General features: G+C 42.9%; 1 pseudogene; it reads right to left on the bottom strand.

Moving 5' to 3' along the window:
- Positions 1-4,467: 4,467 nt before the first annotated feature.
- LOC140730123 (3-hydroxyanthranilate 3,4-dioxygenase-like) overlaps positions 4,468-10,419 on the bottom strand; it is a 39,967-nt pseudogene continuing 34,015 nt past the window's right edge.

The raw sequence follows: 10,419 nt of genomic DNA, 5'->3' as shown, positions 1-10,419 counted from the left end.
TTCTGGGACCTCTAATTTTTGTGATTTTTATTAACAACCTGGATGTGGGGGTAGAAGGGTGGGTTGGCAAGTTTGCAGACGACACAAAGGTTGGTGGTGTTGTAGATAGTGTAGAGGATTGTCAAAGATTGCAGAGAGACATTGATAGGATGCAGAAGTGGGCTGAGAAGTGGCAGATGGAGTTCAACCTGGAGAAGTGTGAGGTGGTACACTTTGGAAGGACAAACTCCAAGACAGAGTACAAAGTAAATGGCAGGATACTTGGTAGTGTAGAGGAGCAGAGGGATCTAGGGGTACATGTCCACAGATCCCTGAAAGTTGCCTCACAGGTAGATAGGGTAGTTAAGAAAGCTTATGGGGTATTAGCTTTCATAAGTCAAGGGATAGAGTTTAAGAGACGCGATGTAATGATGCAGCTCTATAAAACTCTAGATAGGCCACACTTGGAGTACTGTGTCCAGTTCTGGTCGCCTCACTATAGGAAGGATGTGGAAGCATTGGAAAGGGTACAGAGGAGATTTGCCAGGATGCTGTTTAGAGAGTATGGATTATGATCAGAGATTAAGGGAGCTAGGGCTTTACTCTTTGGAGAGGAGGAGGATGAGAGGAGACATGATAGAGGTGTACAAGATATTAAGAGGAACAGACAGAGTGGACAGCCAGCGCCTCTTCCCCAGGGCACCACTGCTCAGTACAAGAGGACATGGCTTTAAGTTAAGGGGAGGGAAGTTCAAGGGGGATATTAGAGGAAGGTTTTTCACTCAGAGAGTGGCTGGTGCGTGGAATGCACTGCCTGAGTCAGTGGTGGAGGCAGATACACTAGTGAAGTTTAAGAGACTACTAGACAGGTATATGGAGGAATTTAAGGTGGGGGGGGGGGTTATATGGGAGGCAGGGTTTGAGGGTCAGCACAACATTGTGGGCCAAAGGGCCTGTAATGTGCTGTACTATTCTATGTTCTAAGTTTGCTCCACCATTTCAACATGGCTGATCCAATGTTTCTCTCAGCCCGTCTCCTGCTTTCTCCCCATATCCCTTCATGGTCTGATCAACCAAGAATCTAGCAACCTCGGCCTTAAATATACATACAGACTTGGTCTCCACAGCTGCCTGTGGCAAAGAATTCCACAGATTCACCACTCTTTGGATAAACAAATTCCTTCTCATCTCTGTTCTAGAAGGACGCCCCTCAATTCTGAGGCAGAATTCTGGTCTCTATTCCATCTGCCATTTCTTTGCCCATTTTCCTAATCTGTCTAAGTCCTTCTGTAACCTCTCTACTCCCTCAGAAATATCTGCCCTTCCACCTATCTTCATATTGTCTGAAAACTTTGCAACAAAGCATTAATTCCATCATCGAAATCATTGGCAAATATTGTAAAAAGAATCGTTCCCAGTACAGACCCCTGTGGAACACCACTAGTCGCCAGAAGCCAATCATAAAAGGCTTCCTTTATTCCCATTCTTTGCCTCCTGCCAATCAGCTACTGCTTTATCCATGCGAGAATCTTTCCTGTAATACCATAGGCTCGTAGCTTGTAAAATAGCCTTGTGTGGCACCTTGTCAAAGGCCTTCTGAATATCCAAGTACACAACATCAACCTTTTGTCAACCTTCTTGTTACGTCTTTAAAGGATTCCAACAGCTTTGTCAGGGAAGCTTTTCCCTTGAGGAAACCATGTTGACCACAGCCTATTTTATCCTGTGTCTCAACATACCCTGAGCCCTTATCCTTTCATGTAAGCACAGGTGCAATGAAAAACTTATTTGCAGCAGCATTGTAGGCAGTAAGCAACAGATATACAACACACAAGAAAAACATAAATTACACAAAATCTCATCTGCACACTTTACAGCACAATTATGACTGGAACTGCACTTGATACTTCGATTATGAGCTATCCAATGTGAATGAAGGTGCATGGGAATCTCGCTGTAAGGTGAATGGGGTGTCCAGAGAGTGGTAGCACCTCTGGTGAAGGGCCTTGTTTTGTCCAGTCCAGGGTAGCTTACTCATTTTTGGTCCCCACCGGCATTCAGTTCTCACTTGTGTCTCCAAGTAGCTGTTTGCATGTGACAGCGGCCACACCCTAGAACACTGCTTCGCAACGTGGCCCAAACTAGATGAGGGTAACCAGTGGATCTCACACCCTGATGAGTTAGGGATGTGTCTGTGCTGTTGGGACTGATTCTTTTTACATTATATGTCAATGATCTGGATGATAGAATTGATGGGTTTGTTGCAAAGTTTCCAGACAATATGAAGATAGGTGGAGGGGCAGCTAGTTTTGAGGATGTAGAGAGGCTACAATAGGGCATAGACAGATCAGGAGAATGGGCAAAGACATGGCTGATGGAATATAGTCTCAGGAAGTGTATGAACATGCATTTCGGTGGAAGAAATGTAAGGATTGACTATTTTCTAAATGGAGAGAAAATACAAAAAACTAATGTACAAAGGGACTTGGGAGTCCTTGTGCAGGATTCCCTAAAGGTTAATTTGCAAGTTGATTCTGTGGTGAGGAAGGCGAATGCGATGTTGGTATTCATTTCAAGAGGATTAGAACATAAAAGCAAGGATGTAATGTCGAGACTTTATAAAGCACTGGTGTGTCCTCACTTGGGGTATTCTGAGTAGTTTTGGGCACCTTATCATAAGAAAGGATGTGCTGAAACTGGAGAGGGTTCAAAAGAGGAGCACAAAAATTAACCTAGGATTGGTAGGTTAATCGGAATCGAGGACTGAATGGCTTGTCATATGAACATTTGATGGCTTTGGGACTGTGTTCGCTGGAATGAATGGTGACCTCATTGAAACCTATCAAACGGTGAAAGGCCTTGAGAGAGTGGATGTGGAGAGGATGTTTCCCATGGTGGGAGTGTCTCAGACCAGACGACACAGCCTGAGAATAGAGAACTCAGATAGGGAGGAACGTCTTCTGTCAGAAGCTGTGGAATTCTTTGCCGCAGGCAGCGCCGAAGTCTGTATGTATATAAAAGACATAGTGCAAAGGTAGATAGATTCTTGATTGGTCAGGGTATGAAGAGATACAGGGGGAGGGGGTAAGGCAGGAGAAGGACAGCGAGCAAAATTGGATCAACCACATCAGACTCGATGGGCCAGGTGGCCTAATTCTGCTCCACTTATCATGTGAGCTAATGGCCCGATTGCATGCAAAGTCAGCTCCTGCGGCTGAAATCTACAGTGAGATCCAACGATGCTACAACGCTTCCTGGAGAACGAAGGGCATGACAAAGCACAGAAGAATTTATGGTCATCCACTGTAATCCAAGGAAACCCTCAGTCGTTATGACTACTCGTACCTTTGGACCCAGACTTCCAAGGTGCAGAGAGTGAAACTGCCCCAGTGCAACAGCTCTCCCACGGTGGTTAGATATGACAGACAACCACCAATCTCCCTGCTGTAGCCCAGCCAATGGAAACACGCATCCCTTACAGCTTCACCACCTCACCTGTGTGGCCACCTCTGGCATGCTCAGTATTCCCCGTGGCCCTGCCTTATATTGTGTACGTCCTACTCTATCAAATCCTCAGTGAAGTGCACCACCTCACACCTTATCAGTTTCATCTGCCTTTGGTCTGCAAATTTTACTTTTTGATATCTTCCTGTAACCTCCCACTACCATCTCTGAACAGCATTAATTTTTGTATAATCTTAAGATTACTGATTCTATCTTCCATATTTATATTTAAGCAGAGGCCAAGATTACGGACAGTGGTAAAGCCAAAAAGATAATTATTAATTAGCAACTTTCAACCATTAAGGCCAGCACTGTATAGGTGACCCAGGTTGAATTCCTGCTGCTGCCTGTAAGGAGTATCTTTGTTCCGCATAGGTTTTCTCCCACAGTCCAAAGATGTTCTAGTTGGTAGGTTAATCGGTCATTGTAAATTGTCCTGTGATTTGGCTGGGATGAATTCAGGGGGTTGCTGGGCAGTGCAGCTCGAAGGGCCTATTATTTACAAACAAATAGATATTATTAAAATTTATATTAATGGAGAACTGCAAGGGTCCCAGCACCAATTCTTTTGGTTCACCACAAAAATCCTCCACCACTTCCCAATTTATCTCAGAATTCCAGCATCTTCCTTTGTTTTTTGTTAATTTTTCACTCCCATCATTAACCACTGCCTTCTATTAACAAGCCCTTTGTGAAATGAGCTCAAACCTTCTCTCTTATACAAGACCTTACTGAAGTCTATTTAGGATCTATCAACCATATTGCCCACAATAACATGTCTTCTTCCTCTTTGAAAAATTCCATTAAGTTGGTCAGCCAGGATCAGTTCCAACCAAAACTATCTATGCCTTAAGAACTTATTGACCACAGGATCTTTTCCTTGCTAGGAGCTGATGAATGACCTTACGTAACTCTTGTTTCTTCCTTTACAGACTTTGCCTTATCTTTTGAGAATTACATTAGCATTTCCTGTATTGTTTCAGATTTTCCACAGCTGTGGTGGTGTTTTATTTTTCAGACTTTGGGATTTTTACTTGCAAAGATTGCATATGATGCAATTAACAATGACAAATTACATACTACAGTATTACGACAACAAAGCAATGACTCGCAATTAAGATGTTTGATTGCAAATTGATTTTGATCTAATTTGTTTTAAATATTTTTGTAATTCTGTTCACAACATGATTGATAGAATAATGTAATTGTTTCCCTTCCTTTTCATGATTTTAAAACCTTGGTATTAATGAATCTATCTATCCAAAATTTGTATTTGCAATCTTAAATATTAATTCTCAATTATTCAAGTAAACTAGATAAAGATTATTCTGTGCTGTGAGGCATCTTATTTAGTATAGGGTCTCTTCCTTGCTGGGTCCTGAATGACACGAAGGGCAACAGTTCCTTCAGCCCTTTTCCAAGTGTACCTGGAATATAAACAAAATGTTAACAGGCTTAAACTGAATATGCATGCGTTCTCTTTCCCCAGCAGCATTATGGGCGTGGAGCAGGAATAGAATCTTGAAAACCTCCTAATCCCTCTGAGTTAATGGTCTTCAGCCAAGGTGATGGCAGGGTGGTAACAATTTACCTGCAGTTAGCAAGAGGGAAGAAAAATAATCAAGTGGGTTTTCTGCATCTAATTTTTGCACATAGACGTCCAGCTGGAAAGAAATTATTTTTGCTTAAATTCTTTCATGGGGTTCAGGTAGTGCCAGCAATATAAGGATTTGCTACCTGTCCATAATTTTTAATCTATCATTGTTCTCCATAATTTATAATACATGTTCATAGGTCATAATCTGCTGCAAAAAAAACAGATTAAAGTACAAAACCTATTTGGAACAGTGTTGCATCAAAACTTTTTTTCCCATTGTTAGCTGGGGTGGGGATGGTAGACCTCTGCAGTCTGGGCTCATACCTGAGCAAATTCCTTTGCTGACACCAGCCTCATTCACAAGAGGTGGAATTACTGCTGGTGCGTAGATGAACAAAACTGCTTCACAGCTGTCACACATCAGGACTAAAAAATTCCTAGTGAGCTCTCATTTCACATGCCCGTCAACCTCTGTGTGGGAAAACTTGCCTCTCGGGTCACCTTTAAATATTTCCCCCTCTCACCCTAAATCTATGCCCTCTAGTTTTAGATTCTTCTACCAAATGCCATCTTGAGGCTATGTTCTAAGAGTGGGGTGAGAGAAGTCCACTTTGATCCTGGGGCTGCTGTAGAATAGCAAATCAAAAGGGTACATTGGTCTCTGAAAGTGGCAATCTGGCTAAACTGGGTAGCGAAGAAGGTATGTGTCACACTTAGCTTGATCTGTTAGGGTAGTGAGTCTGTAGCAGATCAGGGAGTGAGATGGTGACACTTCCCTGTGGACTTTATGTGCCAGTTTTTAAAGCAAGCGGGACCTTTGGAAATTAATTGGCTTAGTGGGAGATTGGTTGGGTTAATAGTAACTTATCAGGGGCCAACAGTCCCCTATTGTAGTCTAGTGCAGTTTTTATTTTGTTTTACATAGTCTAGTGTAGCCTTGTGCTGTCTCACATAGTCTAGTGTAGTTTTGTGTTGTTTCATGGAGCACCAGGGTCCTGGAGGAACGTTGTTTCGTTTTTACTGTGTACTGTACCAGCAGTTTACGGTTGAAATGACAATAAACTTGACTTGACTTGAAAAAGCATCAAGGTTTAAGCAGAGTTACCACTGTGTGAGCGGACAATGCTACAGTGGTCAGGCTTTGGTTCAACAGGTTGAGAAGTTAAAGGTATAAAAATTGTAGTTCAGGCAGTAGAATGCTCCTCTTGTGAGACGAGTGATTTCAGGCTAACTAATAGGCTCCCTGATGACTGCATCTGTGGGATGTGTCTCAACTTACGCTCTTGACTGACAATGTGCAAGAAACTGGAGCTGGAGCAGGACACACTCAGGACCATCCAGGAGGCTTGTGGTTGAGCCAACTAGGGAAAAGGCATTTCTGTATTGGGTGTTGTGTAATGAACCAGATTTGATTAGGGAGCTTCAAGTAAAGGAATCCTTTGAAGGTAGTGATCAAAGTATGGTAGAATTCACGCTGCAGCTTGATAGGAAGAAGCTAAAATTTAAATCGAAGCAAGAGGTGGAGAGGGAAGAGGTAGAAGAAGCTCAGAGAGAAGCTGATTTTTTTTAATGATCGGGGCAAAGAGGCTAGACTGCACAGGCATGTGACATAGCGTGCCAAAGGTTTAAAAGAAAGACCGCCATGTACAGCGGCCATCGTCAGAGTGGACTGAAGCAGACTGGGATAGCTTTGGCTCAATCAGGCTTTGGCGAGAAACAGGCAGAGGCGAGGCTTTAACGGGGCATGACTGCGCAAGCGTGTGAAGGATGGCCTCTGAGATCAGCAGGGGAATTTAAAAAGCAAGCAGAGGCTGAGTATGATTTTCACTCCAGGTGAGGTAAGGCCGGGTACGCTCCTTTAATTAATCTAATTAGATTAGGAGTAGGTAATGGAGGCAGCAGTTAGGGCAGTTGAGTGCTCCGTTTGCAGTATGTGGGAAGTCAGGGCGAGCACAGCTGTCCCTGATGACTACACCTGCAAAAGGTGCATCCAGCTGCAGCTCCTGACAAACCGTGTTAGGGAACTGGAGCTGGATGAACTTCGGATCATTCGGGAGGCAGAGGCAGAAATAGACAGGAGTTTCAGGGAGATAGTCACCCCTAGGAGTCAGGAGACAGGTAGTTGGGTGACTGTCAAGAGAGGGAAGGGGAATAGACAGGAAGAGCAGAGCACCCCTGTGGCCGTCCCATCAACAATAAGTATACTGTTTTGGATACTGTTGGTTGGGATGACCTACCAGGGACAAGTTGCAGTGGTTGAGTCTCTGGCACCAAGACTGGACCCTCTCAGAAGGGAAGGAGGGAAAACAGGAGAGCAGTAGTGATAGTGGATTTGATAGTTAGGGGGACAGATAGGAGGTTCTGTGGGAGAGATTGAGAATCCCGGATGGTCTGTTGCCTCTCGGATCGAGTTCTCAGTATTCTCAAGAGGGAGGGTGAGCAGCCAGATGTCGTGGTCCATGTAGGGACCAATGACGTGGGTAGGAAGAGTGAGGAGGTCCTGAAAGGTGAATTTAGGGAGCTAGGTGCCAAGTTAAAGGACAGGACCTCCAGGATAGCAATCTCAGGATTGCTACCAGTGCCACGTGCAGGTGGTTTTAGAAATAGTAAGATAGTGCAGATCAACACGTAGCTGAAGACATGGTGCAGGAGGGAGGGGTTCAGATTTATAGATAATTGGGCAGTTTTCCAGGGAAGGTGGGACCTGTTCCGGCGGGACGGTTTACATCTAAACTGGAGGGGGACAAATATTCTTGCAGGTAGGTTTGCTAGAGAGGCTGCAGTGGATTTAAACTAGATACGGGGGGAGGGGAATCAGAGTGTAGGAACAGATGTATGGGAGAAGGAAGAAAAAGAAGACAGTAAAGTTCTTTGTACTGTTAGAGATAAACAGTGAGGAACAGGTGGAGAATTTCTTAAATGCATTTATTTTAATGCTAGGAGCATTGTAAGAAAGGTGGATGAGCTTAGAGCGTGGATTTATACCTGGAAATACGATGTTGTAGCTTTTAGTAAAACATGGTTGCAGGAGGGGTGTGATTGGCAACTAAATATTCCTGGATTTTGTTGCTTCAGGTGTGATAGAATCGGAGGGACAAGAGAGGGAGGTGTTGCGTTGCTTGTCAGAGAAAATATTACAGCGGTGCTCTGGCAGGATAGATTAGAGGGATCGTCTAGGGAGACTACTTGGGTGGAATTGAGGAGTGGGAAAGGTGTAGTAACACATAGGGGTGTATTATAGACCACCCAATGGGGAGCAAGAATTGGAGGAGCAAATTTGCAAGGAGATAGCAGATATTTGTAGTAAGCACAGGGTTGTGATTGTGGCAGATTTTAATTTTCCACATATAGACTGGAAAGCCCATACTGTAAAAGGGATGGATGGTTTGGAGTTTGTAAAATGTGTGCAGGATAGTTTTTTGCAGCAATACATAGAGGTACCAACTAGAGAAGGGGCAGTGTTGGATTTTCTGTTAGGGAATGAAATAGGTCCAGTGACGGAGGTATGTGTTGAGGAGCACTTTGGGTCCAGTGATCACAATGCCATTAGTTTCAATATAATTATGGAGAAGGATAGGACTGGACCCAGGGTTAAGATTTTTGATTGGAGAAAGGTTAACTTTGAGGAGATGCAAAAGGATTTAGAAGGAGTGGATTGGGACAATTTGTTTTATGGGAAGGATGTAATAGAGAAAATGGAGGTCATTTAAAGATGAAATTTTGAGGGTACAGAATCTTTATGTTCCTGTTAGGTTGAAAGGAAAGGTTAAAAGTTTGAGAGAGCCATGGTTTTCAAGGGATATTGGAAACATGGTTAGGAAAAAGAGAGATATCTACAATAAATATAGGCAGCATGGAGTAAATGAGGTGCTCGAAGAATGTAAAGAATGTAAGAAGAATCTTAAGAAAGAAATTAGAAAAGCTAAAAGAAGATACGAGGTTGCTTTGGCAAGTAAGGTGAAAATAAATCCGAGGGGTTTCTACAGTTATATTAATAGCAAAAGGATAGTGAGGGATAAAATTGATCCCTTAGAGAATCAGAGTGGACAGCTATGTGTGGAGCCGAAAGAGATGGGGGAGATTTTGAACAATTTATTTTCTTCGGTATTCACTAAGGAGAAGGATATTGAATTGTGTAAGGTAAGGGAAACAAGCAGGGAAGTTATGGAAACTATGATGATTAAAGAGGAGGAAGTACTGGCGCTTTTAAGGAATATAAAAGTGCATAAATCTCTGGGTCCTGACAGGATATTCTCTAGGACCTTGAGGGAAGTTAGTGTAGAAATAGCAGGGGCTCTGACAGAAATATTTCAAATGTCATTAGAAACTGGGATGGTGCCGGAGGATTGGCGTATTGCTCATGTGGTTCCATTGTTTAAAAAGGGTTCTAAGAGTAAACCTAGCAATTATAGGCCTGTCAGTTTGATGTCAGTGGTGGGTAAATTAATTGAAAGTATTCTTAGAGATGGTATATATAATTATCTGGATAGACAGGGTCTGATTAGGAACAGTAAGCATGGATTTGTGCGTGGAAGGTCATGTTTGACAAATCTTATTGAATTTTTTGAAGAGGTTACAAGGAAAGTTGACGAGGATAAAGCAGTGGATGTTGTCTATGTGGACTTCAGTAAGACCTTTGACAAGGTTCTGCACGGAAGGTTAGTTAGGAAGGTTCAATTATTAGGCATTAATATTGAAGTAGTAAAATGGATTCAACAGTGGCTAGATGGGAGATGCCAGAGCGTAGTGGTGGATAACTGTTTGTCAGGTTGGAGGCCGGTGACTAGTTGTGTGCCTCAGGGATCTGTATTGGGTCCAATGTTGTTTGTCATATACATTAATGATCTGGATGATGGGGTGGTAAATTGGATTAGCAAGTATGTAGATGATACTAAGGTAGGTAGTGTTGTGGATAATGAAGTAGGTTTTCAAAGCTTGCAGAGAGATTTAGGCCAGTTAGAAGAGTGGGCTGAACGATGGCAGATGGAGTTTAATGCTGACAAGTGTGAGGTGCAACATTTTGGTAGGAATAACCCAAATAGGACATACCTGGTAAATGGTAGGGCATTGAAGAATACAGTAGAACAGAGTGATCTAGGAATAATGGTGCTTAGTTCCCTGAAGGTGGAATCTCATGTGGATAGGGTGGTGAAGAAAGCTTTTGGTATGCTGGCCTTTATAAATCAGAGCATTGAGTATAGGAGTTGGGATGTAACGTTAAAATTGTACAAGGCATTGGTAAAGCCGAATTTGGAGTCTTGTGTACAGTTCTGGTCACCGAATTATAAGGATGTCAACAAAATAGAGAGAGTATAGAGAAGATTTACTAGAATGTTACC

This window comes from Hemitrygon akajei, chromosome 7, assembly GCF_048418815.1.
Source record: "Hemitrygon akajei chromosome 7, sHemAka1.3, whole genome shotgun sequence".
Taxonomy (NCBI): domain Eukaryota; kingdom Metazoa; phylum Chordata; class Chondrichthyes; order Myliobatiformes; family Dasyatidae; genus Hemitrygon; species Hemitrygon akajei.
Note: the sequence above shows the minus strand (reverse complement) of the source record. Positions and strands in the feature narration are given on the sequence as shown.